A 24,065-nucleotide genomic window follows, 5' to 3' on the forward strand; every position below is an offset into this window, starting at 1 on the left:
GATGTATAATATACAGAAGAGCTTTCCATCAGTTGCTTGGGCGAGTAAACAAAGCCATCTATTGGAAGTGGAGGAAGAAAGGCGAGAGAGAACGAGGCTAGCTATTCCTCTGGAGGAAAACAATACTGAGCCACCCTCTAAACACACATCATCAAGAACCAGCTTATCAAACCAGGGACCATATAGTCAAATTACTTTGAAAGTGAGTCGTATTTATATGTAAAACACTGAGAATTTATGTGAAATGTTTTCCATCAGAGGGAGGAATATCCCATTCCTTATTACCTCTGTTTAGCTGATGCCCATCTGTATGCTATTAAGTCCTTTAATGCAAGACTGACTAAACTGTGACCCGTGAGCTCTGGGAAACCAACCTTTGAAGCCCAGAGAACTCAATCTTATTTTGTACTTAGGTTTCCAATTCAGTATTTTCATGTGCCTGGAGGTTTGGAAAGAGAAACTGTTAGTGTTATCGGTGGATAAATCCTAAAACAGTACAGCAAGATCTATTATTATCATCAATTTGTGATATATGAGAATTATTGAGTATATAAACTTTATCCATGACTCCCACCTCCCCACACTTGCCCCACACAGTGACAAGGATTAAAAGCCTGAACAATTCTGCCTTAATGGATGCACAACTACCCTCCTAGCACAGCAAGATTCACTGGGGGTAATTATATCTTTTATCACCCAGTGAAAAATAGGTGATAATGAATCAATTTCCTGCTTTACAACTCACCCAATGGAAATGAAAATTGATGAGGTGTGAAAGAGTTGCTGATTCACTATCACCAGTTTGTGGTGCGGTGATAAAAGTTAGAATTACCTCTCTGTCGAGAGAGATGCCAAGGTCGGTTTCCTACTAAATATTCAAATCACTTGAGCCTGATCCAGACTCAGAAATGTATGTTTTAGTTCAGAGTTAACCACATTACCATTATCCATTATGAAAGAGGTATAATTACAATGCAACATAAGTTTTATTGCCTTTAAAACAGCGATGTTTTCATTTTCAGCTTCTCAAGCTAGTCGGGCCCTAATTCCCCACTACTCTCCCAACTCTAGCAAATTATTACTCGTGTAAAATAAGAAGGATAATAATCACTGAATAAAATTATTAGACTTGTCAGCTAAAAGTAAGGTTTCAACTAAATTTCTCATAAAGAGAAAACTAAAATAAGTTTGAATTTTAAGGTCAAGAGATGACACTAAAATTAAAACAAAGTCAAAATACAGAGCAATTTTTGTCTCTCTATTGCCTCATTTCTCAGTGTGAACAGTGAGAGGAGTATTGTAAAAATAAACACACCAACAACTTCCCGCCGCTTGCAATTTTCCAGCAGGTCTCAATTTAGGGAGCCAGTGCTCCTGCTGGAAACAAGCAGGACATGAGCTCAACAGTTAATGGCGTTACCATCACTGAATTCACCACTATCAATATCCTGGAGGTTACCATTGACCAGAAACCTAACTTGACCAGCCATATAAATACTGTGGCTACAAGAGCAGGCTGGGAATTCTGCAGTGAGTAACTCACCTCCTGACTCCACAAAGCCTGCCCACTATCTACAAGGCACAAGTCATGAGTTTGATGAAATACTCTCCACTTGCCCGGATGAGTGCAGCTCCAACAACACTCAAGAAGCTCAACACCATCCAGGAAAGAATAGCCATCTTGATTGACACCCCATCCACCAGCTTATGCATTCACTGCTCCCACCACCGGCACACCATGGCAGCAGTGTGTACAATCTACAAGATGCACTGCAGCAACTCGCCAAACCTCCTTCGACAGCACAGTCCTAACCCACAATCACTACCATCCTAGAAGCACAAGGTCAGCAGACACATGGGAACACCACCACTTGCAAATTCCCCTCCAAGTCACACATTATCCTGACTTGGAAATATATTGTTGTTCCTTCATCGTCATTGAGTCAAAATCATGAAACTCCCTCCCTAGCAGCACTATGGGTGTACCTGCATCACAAGAACTGCAGCTGTTCAAGAAGATGGCTCATCACAACCTTCTCAATGGCAATTGGGGATGGGTAATGAATGCTGGCCTAGCCAGCGATGCCCAGATTCCATCAATGAATAAAAAAAGGAACCTTATTAATCCATGCAAATTGGGGCATCTTTAGGTTCTTAATGCCATTTTCGCTGTTAGCAGTGAGATTGCTGCTCAGTGGTAAATACACCCATTATTTAATGGCAGTACAGGATAGGGAATGGCCATGGATCACTGGAAACAGGTCATGGCATATTATTAACTATTGACTTGCCAGTTTTGAATCTTCAGAATTAACATGAATTGCCCTTCCTGTCCTTTTTGTAAAATCCTCAACCCTTTAAAGTTTGTCCTCGACCAACCCTCCCCCTGCCTCAGTCAGTATCCCATGTATTGCCCCTGTCCTGTGACAGAGTCTGCCCCCGCACAAAACCCAGAGGGCATCAATCGAGAGCAGCTTAGCAGTCAGAACAGGGATAATGAACGGCCTGCCTCTATCCTTGCTGGCACCACAGGGGTAGCACCATTAGGAATAGTAGAAAAAGGATGAGAAAGGAATTGTAGTTGCACAAGAGTGTTTTACACTGTTACAGTGTTACTTTACTGTTTCATGATTCTGCACTATAACATTTATTTCACTGATCCATTGTCCCGTTTTGCCCATTATTGCCCACTGCCTGTCAAGTGGCCTTCGGCCTTGTGAAGAATGGTAGGACAAGAGTTAAAGATGAGCAAAGGGTGTCGATGAAAGAGATGTATTATTGACTGGAGTACTGCTTTGAGCTGGGGGTTGGAGGGGACCCAGTAGGTTCAGAATTGGTGTGCCAGATGGCTGCACTGCCTCATTCTAAGAGAAACTTGCCAAAATCAGGTCGCTTTGGGCAATTCTGCATGCGGCTACAGGTGCGCTCATCACCTCACACTTCTCCTTCGCCTGCTCCTCCTGTTGCTCCTCCTCCTCCTTCAAAGAGGCAGAGCACTCAGCATCTTCCTCCTCCTGAATCACCAGTCCTCTCTGATGTGCAATGGTGTGCAAGGCACAGAAGACCACTATCATTCTGCATACTGAAGGGTGCCCTCAGATCTGTCCAGGCACCTGAAGCACATCTTCAGCATCCTGATAGCTTGCTCTGTATCAGCACTAGTGGTCAGATGGCTTCTATTGTACCTTTCCTGGGCATCATTGCCTGGCTCAGGTGTCTTCTGTCACGCCTTCAGAGGGAAGCCCTTGTTTCCAAGGTGCCATCTGCTGACTTTGTTTCAAGATGTGATTATTGCATGGAGGCTTGACTGGTGCAGGATAAAAGCATCGTGGCAACTTTCTGGGAATCTTGCACAGACATGCATGATGATCTTTTTATGATTGCAGAAGAGCTGAATATTGATGGAGTGGAAGCCCTGCCTGTTGATGAAGACTCCTGGGTGATCTGGGGACATCTTGAATGCCACACGTGTGCAGTCAATGACTCCCTGGGCCTGTGGAAAGGCAATCAGAGCACCAAATCCTAGAGCATGCTCATTCCAAGTGGCCTCATCAGTTGCAAAGTTCATATAAGTGCCAGTCCTGGCAAACATGATAACAGTCATCTCTAAGATACACTTGTGGGCAACAGATTACGAAATTCCACAAATATCCCTGGAAGAAATTAAGGGCTGTATTGACTTGGACAGACACTGGCAATGCGTGCCCCACACATCCACTTTCAGGAGGCTGCAAATGTCAGTGGCCACCCGATGGGAAACTCTGAGCCTCCTGAGGCACAGGTGCTCAGTCATGTTCGGAAGCTCATCCCTTGCCGCTATACTTTGTGTTGGAGGTATCGTCTCCTGTGAGCTGGAGCTCTGTGTTCATCCCCTCTGTCCTTTGGTGGCAGGTGATTGAGGAGAAGGCAGCTGCTAATCTTGCTCATTCTGCTCCTGCTGCTGGTAGTTTTGCTGCTGCTGTACATTATATTGCTCAATTGAGGTCTAAGGTAGAGATGCATAAGTGACCTGCTTACTGAACTGAAGGTTGACAGCTGGGGAGTTTAGCTCAAAGGCAATAAACTCCAAAGTAATAGAAATGAACTCCAAAGTAATGGAATAAAAGCAAAATACTGCAGATGCTGGAAATCTGAAATAAAAACAATAAATGCTGGAAATACTCAGCAGGTCTGGCAGCATCTGTGGAGAGAGAAGCAGAGTTAACATTTCTGAAATGTCGACGGGCCCCCCTTTTATCTTTATTTTTAGTCATTTTTTCTTTTCTATTTTTTATTTTTTATTTGTTTATTTTATTTTAGTTTGTTTCCACTACGTCTACCCACTGTTTTTTTTTCATGCATGTGCGTGGGGCCAGGTTGTTCAGTTTTCTGTCAATTAATACCCTCTTTGCACTAACGCTTTGTCTTTCAAGAAACCATTAACATACCTTTTGCCCTTGCTCCATGACCTTCTGGTCAGTTATTTTCTGTGACCTTGACCTTCTCTTTGGTTACCTCTTGTCCCACCATCCCCCACCCGCTTTACTTGCTTAAAACCTATTACGTTTCTAATATTTGTCAGTTCTGATGAAGGGTCACTGACCTGAAACGTTAACTCTGCTTCTGACTCCACAGATGCTGCCAGAGCTGCTGAGTATTTCCAGCATTTATTGTTTTTATTCCAAAGTAATGGAAATCAGCTCCAAATCAGTGAAAGTACACACTCAGAACAAGTCCTGTGAGCCTTTCACCTAGGCAAAGAAGCAGGTGTGAGATCCCAGTATTTAAAGCATTTCTTGTCTGTCACATGTTCAGCCCTGTCAAATCTCACTGACCTCTCACCTTGATTTCCCTGGCAAGTTCTAGGAACTGTGGGAAACTCACTGTTAAATTCAGAATTCAAGGTGAAAGTAGCCAATAATGAGCCTGTACCAGAGCCCGCTGCAGATCGCACTGAGGTTAAACGTGGAAGTTGGCGGGTTCCTGCTGGCTCCCTGACACACCAGCAATTTCAGCCCTGTTATTTAATCAGTTGACTGCTTACAGATTCACCCACCTTGTCAGGTTAAAATTCTGTCTGTAGAGTCTGGAAGAAATCATTGTGATTTCAAAGCATAGCAAAGCTTCTCACTTCCTCCAATCTCCTTTGATCTTTTAATCTTTAGCAGCTTAAACAGGTAAATTGCATAGGGATTAAAGTAGCTGAGGGTTGGTCTTCCACATATCTCAATCACCTGAATTTGCTGCACAAGCATAAATAGGCTATAGATTCTTCAGAACAAAAAATGAAAATTAAATGACAGAGATTGTGACAGAAATCAATCCAAATTTTGAAAACCTCAAAATTACATAGGCTTGAGAAGGAATTTTACCCACCTCCTCCTGGGGGAATGGGTTGAGTGCACCGTTTGAATTCTAGAAACTATTACCAGCCCATTCACACTTGATATCCACCACCTACCATATTAACTGCTCACATATGCAAATTGGGTTCCTATGATGCCATTATGAACTCCATATGATGTTAACACATCAGATTGGAGGTCCCGCTTACCTTAACTCAGTAAAATTTAGCAGGATTTGTTTTGCAAGGCCATTGGAAGTAGTATTTAAAGGGGTACTCACCTGCAAGCACTCAGATCACGTGACATCTCCAGACGTTATTGCGTATATCCTATACAGGTTGGATTCCTGTAGATTAGTACAGCCACCCGCCCTATTTTGCAGTCCCAGTCTCCTTTCCACCCCCGCCCGTTTCCATTCCCCCCGAACCCCAGTCCTAGCCTCCCTGTTTCCTCCTAACCCCGATCTCCCAGTCGTCCTCTCCACTTCTCAAGGCTCTATCCTGTGAAATAAAAACAAGAAATGCTGGAACCACTCAGCAGGTCTGGTAGCATCTGGAAAGAGAAGCAGAGTTAACGTTTCGGGTCAGTGACCCTTCATCGGAACTGACAAATATTAGAAAAGTCACAGGTTATAAGCAAGTGAGGTGGGGGTGGGGCAAGAGATAACAAAGGAGGTCTAGATTGGACCAGGCCACATAGCTGACCAAAAGGTCACGGAGCAAAGGCAAACAATATGTTAATGGTGTGTTGAAAGACAAAGCATTAGTACAGATTAGGTGTAAATACACTGAATATTGAAAAGCAGCAAGTGCAAACCTGAAAAAAAACAGTGGGTAAGCAAACTGAACAAACTAAGATGAAATGAAATAAATGCAAAAAAAAAGATTGTAAAAAATGTAAAAAAAGAATGGGGAAAAAAAGGAAGAAAAAATAACTAAAAATGAAAGTAAAATGGGGGGCTGTCATGCTCTGAATGCTCTGAAATGCTCATTTTTAGTTATTTTTTCTTCTTTTTTTTTTCCATTCTTTTTTTCAATTTTTTACAATTTTTTTTTTGCATTTATTTCATTTCATCTTAGTTTGTTCAGTTTGCTTACCCACTGCTTTTTTCAGGTTTGCACTTGCTGCTTTTCAATATTCAGTGTATTTACACCTAATCTGTACTAATGCTTTGTCTTTCAACACATCATTAACATATTGTTTGCCTTTGCTCCGTGACCTTTTGGTCAGCTATGTGGCCTGGTCCAATCTAGACCTCCTTTGTTATCTCTTGCCCCACCCCCACCTCACTTGCTTATAACCTGTGACTTTTCTAATATTTGTCAGTTCCGATGAAGGGTCACTGACCCGAAACATTAACTCTGCTTCTCTTTCCACAGATGCTGCCAGACCTGCTGAGTGGTTCCAGCATTTCTTCTTTTTATTTCATGTTTCCAGCATCCGCAGTATTTTGCTTCTCTCCTGTGAACATCATTCTGCAATTTCCTTTCTTCTCTTTGAGCTTTCATCCCCATCTCCTTTCTCTCTCACCCTGAGCCCACATTCCATTCCATCTAGCCCTGCTTCCAGCTCCCACCCACCCTAGTCTCCTCTCCATCTCTGCCCTATTCCTGCTCTCCTATTTTCTCCATACCCCATTTTCTCACTGACCATGAAGTACCTATCCCACTCCCTTTCCTTCTTTCCCCACTCTCGCTCTCCCTTCACTGAGGCCCCAATCCCCAGTCTCCCTCTTTCCCCACCTCCAAGCCTGCATTCCCCAGTCTCCCTCTCCATGTTATCCAGTCTCCTTCTCTCCTAACAGCCACATCCCCATTTCCCTCTCTTTCTAGAGTGCACGTTCCCTCAGTCTCCCTCTCTTCCCATATCCCTGACCCTGAGTCTCCCTCTCTGACCCCATCCCTGACATCCCAAACTCTCTTTCTCCCCATCCCTGTCCCCAGTCTCCCTCGCTCCCTCATTCCCTTTCTCGCTACTCGAGCCCCCAGGTCACTGCCCCTCCCTCTTCCTGCACTGAGCTTCATTCCCTGAGCTACAATCACCAACCCTCTAATCCCAGTTCCCCATAGCCCTGTACCCCTCTCTCCCTCTCTCTCCCTCAGCTGCTCCTGATTCTGGGGTCTGATCTCTCCAGCGTCCCTGGGTGTGACGGCGCTGAGCTGGAACTTTATCCAAACTGGAGTCTGTGATGTTACCGAGTGGAGAGCGAGGCAAAGTGCTATTTCAGCAGGAAATTTAAAGGTGCTGCTAGCCCCATTCTGGGAGGTTCCTGAGCAAACCAATATCAGTCTATTACTTCTGGGTAGGAAGTATTTTGTCATTATATATTAGGCAATGCTTTCTAAGTTGCCAGAGCAAAGGTTCAATTTAAAAAGACTTAAATGAGATGGGTGAGAAATTGGCTGGTTAGCGCCTGTTTCTTTGGGCATTACAAGTGCCATTAGAGCTCCAAAATGGCATCTACAGCATATGCACACACTGGTGGGGTGAATCATGCCAGATGCCATATTGGTTGCCTGCAGCAAATGGCTGCCATAAGTATCCAGGCACATTATGATGTGAGTCAATGTACAATGCTGATTTGACACCAGTGGTGCCATTTTGAGTTCAATGTTCCAGCTAAAACCTCTCGCAGCTGGACATGCATTCAGCAGCAGGAAGTACCCCTCATCAGTGCTATTTAAAGGGATCATTAATTGCTTATAGGTTAGTAGCTGGCTATTGCTACAATTCTACAAGTTTTTGATGCTTTCTATAGTTGTTTCAAGATGCAAAAGTCTACAGGGAGTGGTGTGGCAGCTGTTGAAGGATCTTTTGCTTCAAAGCTTCTGCACAAACCGGAATGAAGACATCATGACTGCTGCCAGGATATTGGGCCTTAACCTACATGATTCGCTATCTGTGGTCATGCACCAGCCGGACATTGAGGGAGTGGAATCCCTTTTGACTTCCATACATGGCAGAGTTGACATGTAGTGTAGGCAAAACTATGTGCATGCAGTCAATAGCACCCTTCATCTTGGGGAAGCCTGCAATCCTAGCAAAGTCATGTGCTCATTCCAGCAGCTTCTGTCTGGCAAGAGAGAATGAATTATAGTTAACTCTCATTGAATAAAGAGTCTTAGTAACCTCCCAACTGCAGCAGTGGATGGCACATGGTAAGACTCTGGGCACGAGTGGGCTACAGCCAGACCTGGGACAAGGATAGTGCCGGAGGGCGAGGCCGCATACACGTGCTGCACCAGAAGGCTCAGATGAGGTCTTCGATGGGTGGCCTAAAGGAGAAGACTGATGGGTGTGCACAATGAAATGCTTGGTGCATTAAGAAGCCAGTCAGAAACTCTGCGGTCAATATCCAGGAGCATGGAGGACTCCAGCAGCAACTTGGCACAGGGCTTTGGACAGAGCTTGGAGCCCATCCTTTCCTGCATGGAAATGGTAGGCAACTCTGTTCACACACTTGTGGACTGGCCATAATGCAGCACCTGATGATTGATTTTGCAACTTAAATTGCAGCAGAAGCAGAAACCATCCAATGCCCAAGTGCTGCAGCAGAAACTCAGATTGAAGTCAAGAAATCTTAGCTTGTTGCCATGCAAGCACAACTTGGTGCAACATAGTCTCATACTATCGTCATCATGGCAATGGATTACAGTGTGCAAAGGGGCTTGCAGAGTGTCACAGCAGCTCAGTAATCTGCCCTCGAATTGATTACTAGGATTGCTGAAGAGCAATTCTGAGGGAGTGACAGTGGCTCCATGGAGCACAAAGATGCTGTCCTCTCTCAGGAAGACTACATTCGCCAAACCAGTCCTGCCACTCCGCCACTGCCCTTGCTGTTGCCTGTTAGCCACCCCGCCCAGACAGCTGCCACCCACGTTGAGTTGGTGCAGTCTGCAACTGGCCTTTCTTGGCCTAGAATTGCTCAAGATCATCCACCAAGGGCAGTTTCAGTCTCCTCAACTGCAAGTCAACAGCCTTCCACCGGACCTGCTGCAGCCACTGGGGTAGCACTGTGTAGGAGAATTAGGACAGGCAAAGGCACATAGAAGACAGGCACTAAGGTAATACACAGGATTATTATTGACTTTTGTTTGCAATATGGCATGATTTCATTTATAAACCTGGTTTATAATGTTTATTTTGTGGTGGCTTTTATCTTTGCATTGTGGCCAAGCGAATACAGTGCAGAGGGAATGTTAGGTGTGGGATTGAATGGGGAATTGGGGTGGGGTTACTGATATCACACTGTGATGAGTTTTTTACAGACAGCCCGGGCAGAAAGTGGTTGTCGAGGTTTCCGCCTCCCTTCCTCTTCCTCATTCCCTCTGTCCCATCTTCCTTATCATCCTCCCCCTCATGCTCCTACTCCTCAGCTGCTCACCATATAGCAGGTAGCAACGGCTATCCCCTCATGATGGCAAGGTTGGGCACATGCAGCAGACCACCATGAATCTTGTCTCCTGCAGGCTGAATACTGCAGAGCTCCTCCAGACTAGTCCAGGCAGCAGAAGCATCAGCACACCAATTGTCTGACTATGTGGCAGAATGGCTTTCATTGTATGCATGTTGCAAATGCGTGCATGGGTTGTGCACCAGATTCATCAACCATGTTATCAGCAGATAGCCCTTATCACCTAGAAGCCACCCATTGGTTTGTCTTGGTGGATCAAAGGCAGCTGGCATTGTGGACTGCCACAGAATGAAGGCATTATGATGCTGCCAGGATATCGAGCTCTGACCTGCATGATGTGCTACCTATGGTCAAACACCAGCTGGGTGTTGGAGGAGTGAAATCCCTTTTATTTCCCGTATAGGGCAGAGTTGGCATATGGCACCCAGAATGTGTGCAGTCAAATGCGACGTGTGGAAAGCGAGCAATCAATTGTTTCCTGCACCATGAGGGAGCCTGCAACCTGAGGAAAGCTGTGTGCTTGTGGTGCCTGCTTGTTTTAGGCAAGAAATAATGAAATATGATATGGCTTCCTGCTAAGAGCCCTTCTCCCCCTCATCCTTATCCCTCTTCTAGTAGCTTGTCCTTGTCTTTGTGGCCTCTGCTCATTCTTTGCAAGTCATGCAGTATTCGAAGGGGAATGTCTACTAATATACCCATATCCAACAACTGGTTTGTGCTGCAGCATTAATGTCAATAAAAAAAACTCCTTCAGTACCTGCCATATCTCTGCTCAGAGGCTTTTGCAACTTTAAACAACTATAGAAAGCATCAAACACTTGTAGAATCAAAGCAACAGTCAGAAGAAATCAAACAGCAACTAACCTGTAAGTAGTTGATGATCCCATTAAATAGTGCTAGTGGGGGAGGGTCCTTCCTGTTGCTGAAAACGTGTTCAGCTGAGCGAGGTTAAGAGATAGGTCAGCTGGAGTGTTGAGCTCCAAAATGGCACTGTTACCAACAAATCACGTCATGATCAGCCTGCTCTGCATTCTTCCATGGGCATTCACTGTGCACACACACCAAGACCTTCACTAGTATGGCATATGGCATGAATCTCCCCAGAGGTTGTGTTCATGCCATTTTGAACCACCAAGGGTACTCGTAAAGTGCTAATGTGCCCAATTTCTCAACCATCATATCTTTTATTGAACCAACAAAGGCATCATGCATAATCTTTCAGTATTGTATAGATTCCTTCATTCCTTTCTCTGATAAAAGCGCCTGTTTTTGAATGTTGTGTTCTTTGCCTCTGTTGCAACAATGAAGGATATCGCATTAACGTTTTCTAATCTGATTTCTGTGGGGTAATGCTTTTGTACTACTTCTTTCATACATCTGAAGGGATGAAATTACTATAAACAGAAACACCAACATAATTGCACCACAGATCTTAAGACATTCTTGTTTAAGACAAATTCCTTTGGTTCAAATTAAAACCTGTTACTACTAGTGCAAATGGTGATATTAATCAAAGTAATTTTTGATGTTTTTTAAGTAATCTCAGAGGAATCAAAATACCATTGTGGGAGCACTATCACTATAAGGACTGCAAAGGTTCTAGATGACAACCCACAATGACCTTCTCAGGGAAACTAGGGATGGGCAATAAATGCAGCCTTGCCAATATCAGCCATATCCTGAGAGCAAATAATAGAAAAGGAATGATAGCACTTATATATTAAAATAGCTCAAGTAACTATGGTAGTCATGATTAAAAAAATCAAATGGATAACAAGGACAATGTTCCACCCAATGCTGAAAACAGGGTGCAGAAACCAGAACATACTATTAGAAAAGCAAGTCAACATAAAGATATCCTTTAATTAGCTGTTACAATGGGTGGAGAAAGAATGAAGGGAGGGTAGAGGGGAGAATGAGAGGAGTGCATATCCTTTTATATAAAAAAGGACTCTTCCACTTCATTTTCAAAGAATCAGGATTTTCAAGCTTGTGAAATATGAAGTCACAAAACTTCCTTTATAATCTTTGTTACCAACTTTGAGCTTAAAGTGTGACCCTCTTTAAATTGCCAATGTCGAGTAACTTTCTTCTTTGGAAATAATATTGATTCAGTACTTCAATTATTTCAGTCAGCACTAATCTTGCCATAAAAGAGGAGGGAAGAGGAAGACATAAAACTGAGATCTTCTGCTATTAGTTGGACAGGAACCTAGGATTCCATGGGAATAAAATGCTATCAAGACACAGCTTATCTTACTGTACTCCCCCCAAATAAAGCACACAACAGATTAAATTTTCAGTTCTATTGTCTGATGTTAACATGCCAGTACTGGCTTCAAAATGAAGTCAGTATCCTTACCATCCCATTTACACTGACAAAAGGGGCCTATCACTGGGCGCCTGCAGTGCCTGCCTATCTTAGGTGATAAACCAAAGTTGGAATGGCTGCAATACACCTCTTGACATGTTGTGACAAGTTTAGGATCTGCCTTACGTATTGGCCTGGATTTTTCAGGGGTAATGAGGTAAACTGTCAGTGTTCATCATCATTGCTCCACTAAAATGGACAGCAAATTCTGGAGGTCCAACTTGCACAGAATAACACTGAAATCCAGAAGTTGCTGTCAGTAATATTATGCTTCTCCAGAAGATGCAATGTTGGTGTCCCCTCAGTCAATTGGAGATCTTAGAACTGGCGAGAATATTCACTCCTACACTGTTTGTCTTGCTGTAAAAACCCATGAAAAAGTTATACCTTGTTGAATGAAGTGTAACTGTGTTTTTAACTAGCTTGATAATTACTGCTACGCACCCTCACTAGCCCTGAAAAGCTAATATTGTATTTGTGGAATGTCAAATTTTCCTGTTATGTTAATAAACCACACATTTTTATTCTGTGTTAAAGTTTGTTTATCTTTATTTTAGCTTCTATCTTAAGCCAATCATAATAATTTATTTCATATCTGAAATTTTAAATTAAAATGAAAGGGATTCAGTGTTTGAACTTCTGGTTTGCTGTCTGAGAATTCTTCAATGTGATTGGCTGCTTACCATTGAGCTATAGACATCACTGCTGCAGGACACCTGGAGATCCCCTTGACTTGGCAACAGTTTTAAACTGCCATCTGGAATGGGAAATCTACACCACAGGGATCACTAGATATTTGTGGGCAGCTTTCTTCGAGGTCAGCAACATGCACCATTGTTTCACCATTAACTGCAAAATTGGGACCATTCTCTTGGATACGATGGTGCTGGTCACACCAATCAGGAATCCAAGCACATTACATTTAGGTGTGTGATCAAATTGCCTGATATCCAATTATACAATAGCGTTAAACCAGGGATGTAACAATAGGACTTATGATTTGAACTAGATATTATATATTTTACATATGCCTTTGTGCAATTCCCAGGGATGATAATAACAATAGTCGATCAGCTACCTCTGTCTTACATGCTGACCAATGTTCTTTTCAATTGAAGTTAATGCAAAAGAAAATTGAGTGCTGTCTAAAATGGGCTACCATTCGCTGTCGCTCCTTTTGTGGTATAGCTCAAGACAAATTTCACCTTCTCCCTCTCTTTTTGTAGTTGAACTTAGAAACACTCGGTAAGAAAAGTCAGATATAAATCATCAAGCTGCTTCATTACATGGACAGCAAGTGACTATACAGAGTAACAATCAAATTAAATTCCACTTACTTATCTCAATCTCACTTCTCTTCTCAAAAACATGGAACAAAATAATAAGTCACGCAACCTGTCCTTTCCAAAGCCTGACTTACTTATGTTTGGCATTACCTTTCTTTCAGATGTTTATGTCCATTAAGTATTCAATTGGTGTGGCTTCTTTATTCAATTCATTGTGCATCATTCCTCTTTCGGTATATTTATAAGTATCAAGATGGGACCCTGGAGTTTTTTTTCTTACAGTACACTTTCTTTCATCAGGGTGCTCTTAAGTGTTCAATTAATAATATTTAAGTATAATACATATCACAGACTATTTCTAACCACAAGAACTAGTGCATCTTCAGCTTCCAACATGATGCCCAGGGCTGCATGCCACAGTCCTTTGCTTAAGACTGGTCTATCTAAGCAGCCTTTTGTTCCTTTGAGTTCCCAACCATTGAAAGGGTTGAGATAATGCTTCATCCTCATAGTGATTTACCTGTAGGTCCCTCAATAAAACTGCCTGCTTCTCCTTTTTTGGGCTATATACTTTAATAAGGCTGTCTCGTGTTATTCTCAAACATGACATAGGACCATCTGTCTAATGGGCCTAGAATGAGATTATTGACCCTATCGTATCAGTCTTAAGTAGAATGTGAGCATTTCACATTTCACAAATTGGTCCCTCTGGTTTCAATATGTGGCTTCAATGCCTGTAGTCTGTGGCTTCCAACCCTCTAAACCTATGTAAGCTCACAACACAACAATTAAACACAATTCAATTTTAAGTAGCAGACAGCTGTCAATATATGTTATGCATGGATAGAAGATTGGCTAGCTAACAGGAAACAGAGAGTAGGCATAAATGGGTCATTTTCTGGTTGGCAAGAGGTAATGAGTGGTGTTCTACGGGGATCTGTGCTGGAGCCTCAACTTTTTACAATTTATATAAATAACTTGGATGAAGGGACCAAAGGTATGGTTGCTAAATTTGCTGAGGACACAAAAATAGGTAAGAAAGTAAGTTATGAAGAGGACATAAGGAGGCTGCAAAGGGATATAGATAGGTTAAGTGAGTGGGAAAAGATCTGGCAAATGGAGTATAATGTGGGAAAATGTGAAATTGTCCATTTTGGCAGGAAGAAAAAAATGAAGCATATTATCTAAATGGTGAGAGATTGCAGAGTTCTGAAATGCAGAGGGATCTGGGTGTCCTAGTGCATGAATCACAAAAGGTTAGTATGCAGGTACAGCAAGTAACTAGGGAAGCTAATAGAATGTTATTGTTTATTGCAAGGGGAATTGAATACAAAAGCAGGGAATTTATGCTTCAGTTATCCAGGGCATTGGTGAGACTTCATCTGGAGTAGTGCGTGCAGTATTGGTCTCCTTATTTAAGGGAGAATGTAAATGCATTGGAAGCAGTTCAGATACTAGAATAATACCTGGAATGGGCAGGCTGTTTTGTGAGGAAAGGTTGGACAGGCTAGGCTTGAATCTGCTGGAGTTTAGAAGAGTAAGTGGCGACTTGATTGAAACATATAAGATTCTGAGGGGTCTTGACAGGGTGGATGTGGAAAGGATGGACGAATCTAGAACTAGGGGTCGCTGTTTAAAAATAAAGGGTCGCCCATTTAAGACAGAGATAAGGAGAAATTTTTTCTCTCAGAGGATCATGAGTCTTTGGAATTCTCTTCCTCAAAAGGCAGTGCAAGCAGAGTCTGAATATTTTTAAGGCAGAGGTAGATAGATTCTTGATAAGCAAGGGGGTGAAAGGTTATTGGGGGTAGGTGGAAATGTGGAGTTGAAGTTACAATCAGATGGCCATGATCTTATTGAATGGCAGAGCAGACCCGAGGAGCCGAGTGCCCTACTCCTGCTCCTAATTTGTATGTTTGTATATATGTACGTATGTTTGCTATTGTGTGTGACAGAGAGAGATAGAGAATATGAATAAGGAGGGCAGAAAAAATATTGAGGAAAAGATGGTGCTAGCTCTAAATTTGGGGGAAACCCCATTCCCTCTACAGTCTTACTTGCCAAGATTTTGTCTGGTTTATTCAAATAGCATTATGGGGAGAATGTTTTTTGGCCCTCCTCCCATGTGAATTTATTCCCTCCTATTACATTACATTTTCCTCTATGCAGGGTAGTATTGTGATATTCAAAGTTTAAAGTGCACCTGTAAGGATCCCAAGTGGCTACTTTGCAGCTCACACTGCAAGTAAATGAACCTGCATTGTGCAATTAGATTTTTTGGAAGCTTTCTTTATGGGAACAACTTTACGGATGTAAATATAACAGTAGTTCTTGTTTTAAGTTGAAGCTAGAATGCTTGACCTGTTGCAATAAGAGCCATAAGGTTATCTGAGTGCTTTGCATGCAGCCTCAGTGAAATTGTAACTGGTTCAGAGGAAATTCTTTGTAGCATGCATACTTTGACATCTACTTTGCATGCGAAAATGTAGTATTATGGTGGCAGATTTTTGAGGCTGGTAAACATCTCTCTCATCTGCTCCTGAACTTTTATACGCTGCCTATGAGGGTGGTGGAAGTGGACATGATCAATGATTTCAAACAGAATTGGATAGGCACTCAAGGGAAATAAACTTGCAGGGCTACGGGAATAGAGTGGGGGAATGGAACTGACTGGATTGCTCTACAGAGAGCCAGCATGGACTCGATGGGCCAAATGGCATCCTTCTGTGCAGTAATGACTTTTGTTTTAATTTCATGAGATGTGGGTGTCACTGGCAAGGCTGGCATTTGTTGCCCATCCCTAATTGCCCTTGACAACATTTCAGGGGCAGGTAAAAGTCAACTGCATTGCTGTGGGTCTGGAGCCACATGTAGGCCAGGCCAGGTAAGGATAGCAGATTTCCTTCCATTGATGGGTTTTTACAACAATTGATGATAATTTCGGCGCACCATTACTGGAACTAGTTTTCAATTCCAGATTGTTAAAATTAATTAATTGAATTTAAATTCCACCAGCTGCCATGGTGGGAATTGAACCTGTATGCCAAGGCAATAGCCTGGGCTTCTGGATCACTAGTTCAGTGACATTACCACTATGCCACCATCTATCTGCCCCTGTCTCCCCCATCTGCTCCTGAATCCTCCATCTACTCCTGGTCCCACCATATGTTGAACACTGTGTTGAATCTTTCTGCCACCTTCTCCGACATACAGCTCCTCTGTTGGCACCCATCAGTTCCAAACAGGAGAACCTTCCTTTTCATAAAGGGACTGCTCCAAGCTACATCATTGACTAGGGTACTTTTTGTTGATATGGCGCCACTTGTAATTGTTGCTGACTTATAACTTGCTGCAGTAAAAATACTCTCCTTTAAATGATAGCTGCAGACCTTTTGAAACTGCAGCAGATATTCTGCCTCCTTCCCTATGGTGAGCTTCTATTAGGCTCACAATCTAAACTGGCAGCTCACTCTGTATATTTAATTATGACACACCCTGGAAGCTTCCACAAGATCAGTCTTTCCTACTCTGGGTGAGTGGAAAGCTCTCAGTGTACTGGTCCCATTAGTTGAGAAAATCTATCTCGATATACTTTGAGAATGATGCCTTTATCTTTACTATTAGTTTACAGAAAGTAAAGCATTCTTGATGGGATAGTAGGAGCAATAAACCTTTAAACATGCGTTATTCTTGGAGGCTGCTAAACTCATTAACCAACTTTAGTAGACAGGTATCTGTAGCAGAGCATTCCACAAGGAGTATTTATATATATACATAGAGATCAGATGTTCCAGCACACAGATATGTGCCTCTCAGACATTGATTCTAAGGCTCATATTATCCACAATGGACTTTGATAACAGGGGAAAAAAAGCAACAGCATTAGGAAGCAGCAAACCACATATCCTTAACCAGAATAAGAAGCATTTAGATAAAGTTACACACAGTACCATAGCTGTGAGATCAGAGAATGTTTTTTGAATTCAGTCTATACAATTCCCTTCAAACCCAAAAAGTTTTGAGAATTAAAATATATTAATACTACTCCATTCAGCATTCTCAATTCCTAAAGGTGACTTGCTGCTTCACTGGATTTTCTGCAGGAATAAAACTCTCCTTAGTTTCTCAAAGAAAAGCTGGCTTTTGATAATCATGGTCATGGTGAGCAGTCACGTCCATTACCTTCAACAAAAGCCTAGTAAAACTTTTGTGAGAAGAAAAAACAGGTAGATCTTGTATTCTAAATAATTTTTCTCAATGATTCTCAGTTAACAGGCAGCTAAGGCGAGAATAAAATATTTCATAAAACTGAGGTGACAAATGTCCTGCCCATTGGTAAACAAATAATTACTGTATCAATCTCTCTGAGTAATTTTAAGTTAATTTTAATTGCATTTTTGGAAGGTTGGCAAGGGAGGAGAACAACTGGGAGGAGAACACCTAGATGGAATTTTAACAGGTGGGAGAGGGTCAGGTTTAAATTTGCAAAATCTGAAAGTTGAACACAACCCACTGCAAACGCACCTACTTCCTATTTAACTGTGGCAGGTTTGGTCTGGAGAGGCAGTTAGTGATTTTACTATTTAAATTAGATTTAATGAGATTTTCACCACAATTTGAACTTAAAGCCTCCAGCATGGATTTCCTGGGATTTGGCAAAGACATTAAGACAGAGGTCAGATTGAGCAGCAATTCATCAGGCCAGCTAACTACCACGACTTTTTTTTTATTTGTTTGGGGGATATGGGCATTGCTGGCTAGGCCAACATTTATTGCCCATCCCTAATTTCCCTTGAGAAGGTGGTAGCGAGCTGTCTTCTTGAACCACTGCAGTCCTTGGGGTGTAGATACACCAACAGTGCTGCTAGGAACGGAGTTCCAGGATTTTGACCCAGTGACAGTGAAGGAACAGTGATATAGTTCCAAGTCAGGATGGTGTGTAGCTTGGAGGGGAACTTGCAGGTGGTAGTGCTCCCATGCATCTGCTGCCCTTGTCCTTCTAGGTAGTAGAGGTTGCGGGTTTGGAAGTAAAGGCCAGCTCAGGTCTGCAAATGAAACCCGACCCGAGCCCGACAGAACCACATCCGACCTGAGCCCGATCCAAGTCTTTTCATTTTTACCCGTGCCCGACCCGACCATCAGTTAACCTACCTTCCATTTTTCACTTTGTTGCTTATCTGCACAAGCTTAAAATAACTACAACAAAACCACCTTTCAAGTGCAAAAAGTACATTAACATTGGAGCAATTTACCAGAGGTGGTGATAGAGCGTGTCTGACCTGGCCCAACCCAACCCGAGCCTGAATGCCGAACTCGGAAGTGTGACCCGACCTGACCCAGACACATGTCATTGGGTCCCGTCAGGTTGCAGTTGGGTAGCCGGCCTTTATTTGGAAGGTGCTGTTGAAGGAGCCTTGTTGGGTTTTGAAATTAATAAAGGTTCAGTGCTCACAGTTACTTGCTCAGTTCCCTTAAGGAAACAATTTGAGGAGAATACTTGGAAAGACTTACTTGTACAGTTTGGAGCTCTTCACAAAATTAGGATGGATGGCATCATAGCTACTTTAGATCGGACTCAGACATGGAAGAGAATCAGCATAAGCAAGGGTGTGTTGTGGAGAGAACTACACGTGGACAGCAGAGAGGGGAACACTAAAGAAGGGGACCATCAGAGGGGTTGAGTTTGCAAGAAGCACCTTATAGGAGTCACCAGGAGAAAGGGAGTACTTGGTCATAGGCATCTTGCTCTGCATGAGGAATGGGAGGCGGGAATGAGACCAGGCAGAGCAGCACCATCTGCTGCAGGAGAGAGGGCAATGAGGGCTCTCAGCAGGAGGCCCTATCTACCCAGAGTCTGCAGAGAGCATGACTCCTACATGAGCGTCACTCAGTCACCAGGAATATCATTGAGCAGACCACTGGGATCTTTAAGCAGAAGTTTAGATGCCTTAGCCCGTCAGGTGGTGCCCTACAGTACTTAGATGAAAGATCTCCAAATTCATGATGAATTGCTGTCTGCTCCACAATTTGCTGATCATGAGAAACCAGCTGTTCGCACCAGCAATTGTGCCAGAGGGACAAGCTTAGGAGCCACTGATGTATTACTTGCTTCTTCACATAAACCAACCAATCACACACTGATGAATGGCAGTAAACACTTTGGGTTTTTTTATTATTGAAGATTCACCACACTACAAGTACAGGAGGGCTCGTCTTACTAGAGATCAACTCAACTCCAACTCCTGTGTCACATGCTGTATGACATCACTTCCTGCAGTGATGATGCACATCCACTATTTACATATTCCCTTAAAGTGATATTACAACATTCCCCTATTTTCTTAAGTAGAAAATTACACAATGAGAATAAATCACATAACAGAACAGGATTGCTATGAAAACTATTTATATAAAAGTTAGTCCTCCATCCATCATTTAAGAATCTCTAAAACAAATAAGTGGTTTACTAGTATGCCCGAACCTCATAATAGTAAAACTCTTCTGAGATCTAGAATCCTCACTACCATGTTCTTGACTCATCGGCGTAGATGTATGGGTATCCTGTACTTTAGTGTTGTGCTGGTTGTCTTCACAGTGGTCTTCCACAGTTTCACTCTTACACCTTGCTCGCGAATGTGTTCTCGATGCTATTGGAGTATTGGGTAAGATGCAGTTGGACAATTCCTTTAGCTGGACAATTCCTTTAGGTGTTGTGACTTAAGAACACAAGAAAATAAGAAATAGGAGCAAGAGTAGGCCATTCAGCCCCTTAAGCCTGCCCCACCATTCAATAAGATCATGGCTGATCTGTCCCAGGCCTCAACTCCTCTTTCAGGCCTGCTCCTCATAACCCTCAACTCCCCAAGATTTCAAAAATCTATCTACCTCCTCCTTAAATACATTTAGTAACCTAGCCTCCGCAACTCTCTGAGGCAGAGAATTCCAGAGATTCACCACCCATCTGAGAGAAGAAATTCCTTCACATCTCAGTTTTAAATTTGTGACCCCTTATTCTGTAATTATGACCCCTAGTTCGAGATTCCCCCACCAGTGGAAACATATTCTCAACATCTACCCTGTCAAGCCTCCTTAGAATCTTATATGTTTCAATAAGATCACCTCTCATTCTTCTAAACTCCAATGAATAAAGGCCTAACCTGTTTAGCCATTCTTGATAAGACAACCCCTTCATCCCATGAATCAGCCTAGTGAACCTTTTCTGAACTGCCTCCAATGCTAGTATATCCTTCCTTAAATACAGGGACCAAAACTGTACGTAGTACTCCAGGTTTGGCCTCACCAACACCCTGTACAGTTGTAACAAGACTTCCCTATTTTTAAGCTCTAACCCCCTAGCAATAAAGGTCAAAATTCCATTTGCCTTCCTAATTACTTGCTGCACCTACATGCTAACTTTTTGTGTTTTATGTACAAGAACACCCAGGTCCCTCTGCACTGCAGTATTTTGTAGTCTTTCTCCATCTAAGTAATAATCTGCATTTTTATTCTTCCTACCAAAGTGGATGACCTCACACTTTCCCACACTGAACTCCATCTGCCAAGTTTTTGCCCACTCACTTAACCTATCTATATCCCTTTGCAGATTTTTGTGGCCTCATCACAACATGCCTTCCCACCTATTTTTGTATCATCAGCAAATTTGGATACACTACACTCTGTCCCTTCCTACAAGTCATAGGACCGATCCTTGTGGCACCCCAACCTCAAAAAGACCCATTGATCCCAACTCTCTGCCTTCTGTGTGTTAGCCAATCCTCAATTCACGGCAACACATTACTCCCAATACCCTGAGCTCTTATTTTGTGAAATAACCTTTTATGTGGCATCTTATCGAACGCCTTCTGAAAATACAAATACACGATATCTACTAATTCCCCTTTATCCACTCTGCTTGTTATATCCTCAAAGAACTCTAACAAATTTGTCAAACATGATTTCCCTTTCATAAAACCATATTGACTGTTTGATTGCATTATGTTTTTCTAAATGTCCTGCTATTTCTTCCTTAATAATGGACTCTAGCATTTTCCCAATGACAGATGTTAAGCTAACTGGTCTACAATTTCCTGCTTTCTGTCTCCCTCCATTCTTGAATAGGGGCATCACAGTAGCGGTTTTCCAATCTGCTGGTACCTGCAGGAATCTGGTGGTTTTGGTATATTATGACCAATGCCTCCACTGTCTCTGCAGCTACTTCTTTTAAAACCCTTGGATGCAAGCCATTAGGTCCTGGCAACTTGTCTGCCTTTAATCCAATCAGTTTGTCAAGCACCGATTCCCTCGTGAAAGAGATTGTTACAAGTTCCTCCCTCCCATTTTCACCTTGCTCATCTATTATTGTCAGGATGTTTATAGTGTCCTGCACCGTGAAGACCGATGCAAAATATTGGTTTAAATTATTTGCCATTTCCCTGTTCCTTGTTATTAATACCCCAGTCTCCTCCTCTAAGGGTCCCACACTTACTTTAGCTACACTCTTCCTTTTTTATACCTGTTAGAAGCTCTTACTGTCTGTTTTTATATTTCTTGCCAATTTACTCTCATAATTTTCTCCCTCTTTATTCGTTATGTAGTCATCCGCTGCTGGTTTCTAAAAAATTCCCAATCCTCTGGCCTATCACTAGCTTTCACCGCTTTGTACGCCTTTGTTTTTGATTTGATACTCTCCTTAACTTCCTTTGTTATCCATGGGTGACTTCATATGATCTTGGTTAGCTACAAACCTTAGATACCTCTGCAGGGAACCAGGTTCCTTTTGGTGGATGAATAACTCGAACCTTTTGCCGCATATGTAAACTAGGGAATTCCACACCTGCATGCCAATTGTATGTAGACTTCATCTTTTCCTGCTTCTCCAATAGTCTTTGCTGCACCGATGCAAACCTGGAGAGATGATGACTTAGAAGTGTTGTTCTGATCTGTCTCCCGAACATGATTTCAGCTGGTGACAGTAATCCCATGTCTAATGGTGTTGCCTGTAGATGCAACAAAGCAACCTGGAAATCTTGCTCTGTTTCCCTGCACTTCACCATAAGCGATTTAATTGTATAAACCATTTTTTTGGCAAGACTGTTGGATCGAGGATAATGTGGAGAGGCTGCTAAATGGTTTATGCCCCACCTGGCACACATATTCGGAAATGGCTTGCCTGTATTTTGCAGACCATTGTCTGATACAATCTCTTCCGGTGTACCAAAAAGACTAAATATAGCACTCATTGTATACTCTACAGATGTGCTCAATGTATCCCTCAACTGTCTGATTGTGAATTTTGAAAAGTAATCTGTGATTAAGAGGAAATCATCACCATGAATAGTGAACAGATCTGTTACAATCCTCCACCAGGGATGCGATGGGACCTCGTGAGGGTGTAGTGGTTCCTGTGCTGGTTTAGCTGATGCACTTGGCACACCTCACACATCCTCATGGCTCTCTCAATATCACAGTTAATCCCAGGTTAGAACACAGTTTCCCTCGCCAGGCGACTTGTTCGCTCGATGTTCATGTGGCCCTGGTGCAATTGCGACAATACATCCTGACGAAGAGATTTAGGAATCAGCACCTGTCTTCCTTTGAATATTACTCCTCTTGAGATATCTAACGTGTCCCTATACAGCCAAAAGGATCTGAGGTTGTCTTGAACCTCCTGTATCGTGTCAGACCAACCATCAATAATAACTCGCCACAATGCCTTCAGCATTGGAACTTCGGTTGTTTCTTCTCTAGGTTAGTTGTACTTGTGCTGTCCAAAGCTCATCAAGTCAACATTAAGTATGTCTTCGACCTCTATATCTATATTGTCAATTTGTAGGTCCAGTGAAATATCTGCTGTTTTCTTCAGATTTGGCAATTCGCTCAGTTTATCCAATGTAACTATCCTGTTCCCTGGTTTATAACAAACAATGCCATTTCATTCCATATCATCAAATTCAGTCTTCAGCTTTTCCTGGATGTGTGCACTGCACTTCCTAGGTTGGTTAATTGAAGGAATTGCATCTACCCTTAATGCAAAACAGCATCACCTTTGAAACTCCCTACAGCATCAAACCTAAGTGATGGACTGACTTTATAGGGTCATTTCTAATATTTTCTTCTGCCAGTGGTGCATTGTTGATTTTGTGTATGGTCACAATTTTGAGCTCCCTACATGCCGGCAATCCTGCTACTGTCAGACCACTTGTATCTACTTAGTACAAAACTTGTGATTACCATACAAACTTGCCATAGTTACTTTTTAATGTCAGTGTATTGATACAATGGATTGGTGAGTTGTTGGCTTCGCCTATGAAGCTGTTTTCGGCGGGAACTGCATCATGACGTCTCAATGGCTCCGCAACCTTTCAGTCCGATTTCAGACCAATTTTAGCAGCCCGATGCTGAATCAACTGAATACCTTTGTTGACCACTGATCTGGTTATCCCCTAGACAGTTACTCACTGTTTTTGGTTTGTCAGATCCATCAGAAGCTTTCTTCTGAAGCTTGACCCTGCAAAGTCCCTATCTGACTCCTTTACAGTAAAACTAGTATGCAACCTTGCCCCCACCCACTCTTCCCAGCAATATAGCACTTGTGGTGTCCCTTCCACCCTGCATGGCTGCTGTGCCCTACTGCCTAGTGTGTCCCACTGTGAGGATCGCTCTTCTAAGCT

This window comes from Heterodontus francisci, chromosome 19 (genome assembly GCF_036365525.1).
Source record: "Heterodontus francisci isolate sHetFra1 chromosome 19, sHetFra1.hap1, whole genome shotgun sequence".
Classification (NCBI taxonomy): domain Eukaryota; kingdom Metazoa; phylum Chordata; class Chondrichthyes; order Heterodontiformes; family Heterodontidae; genus Heterodontus; species Heterodontus francisci.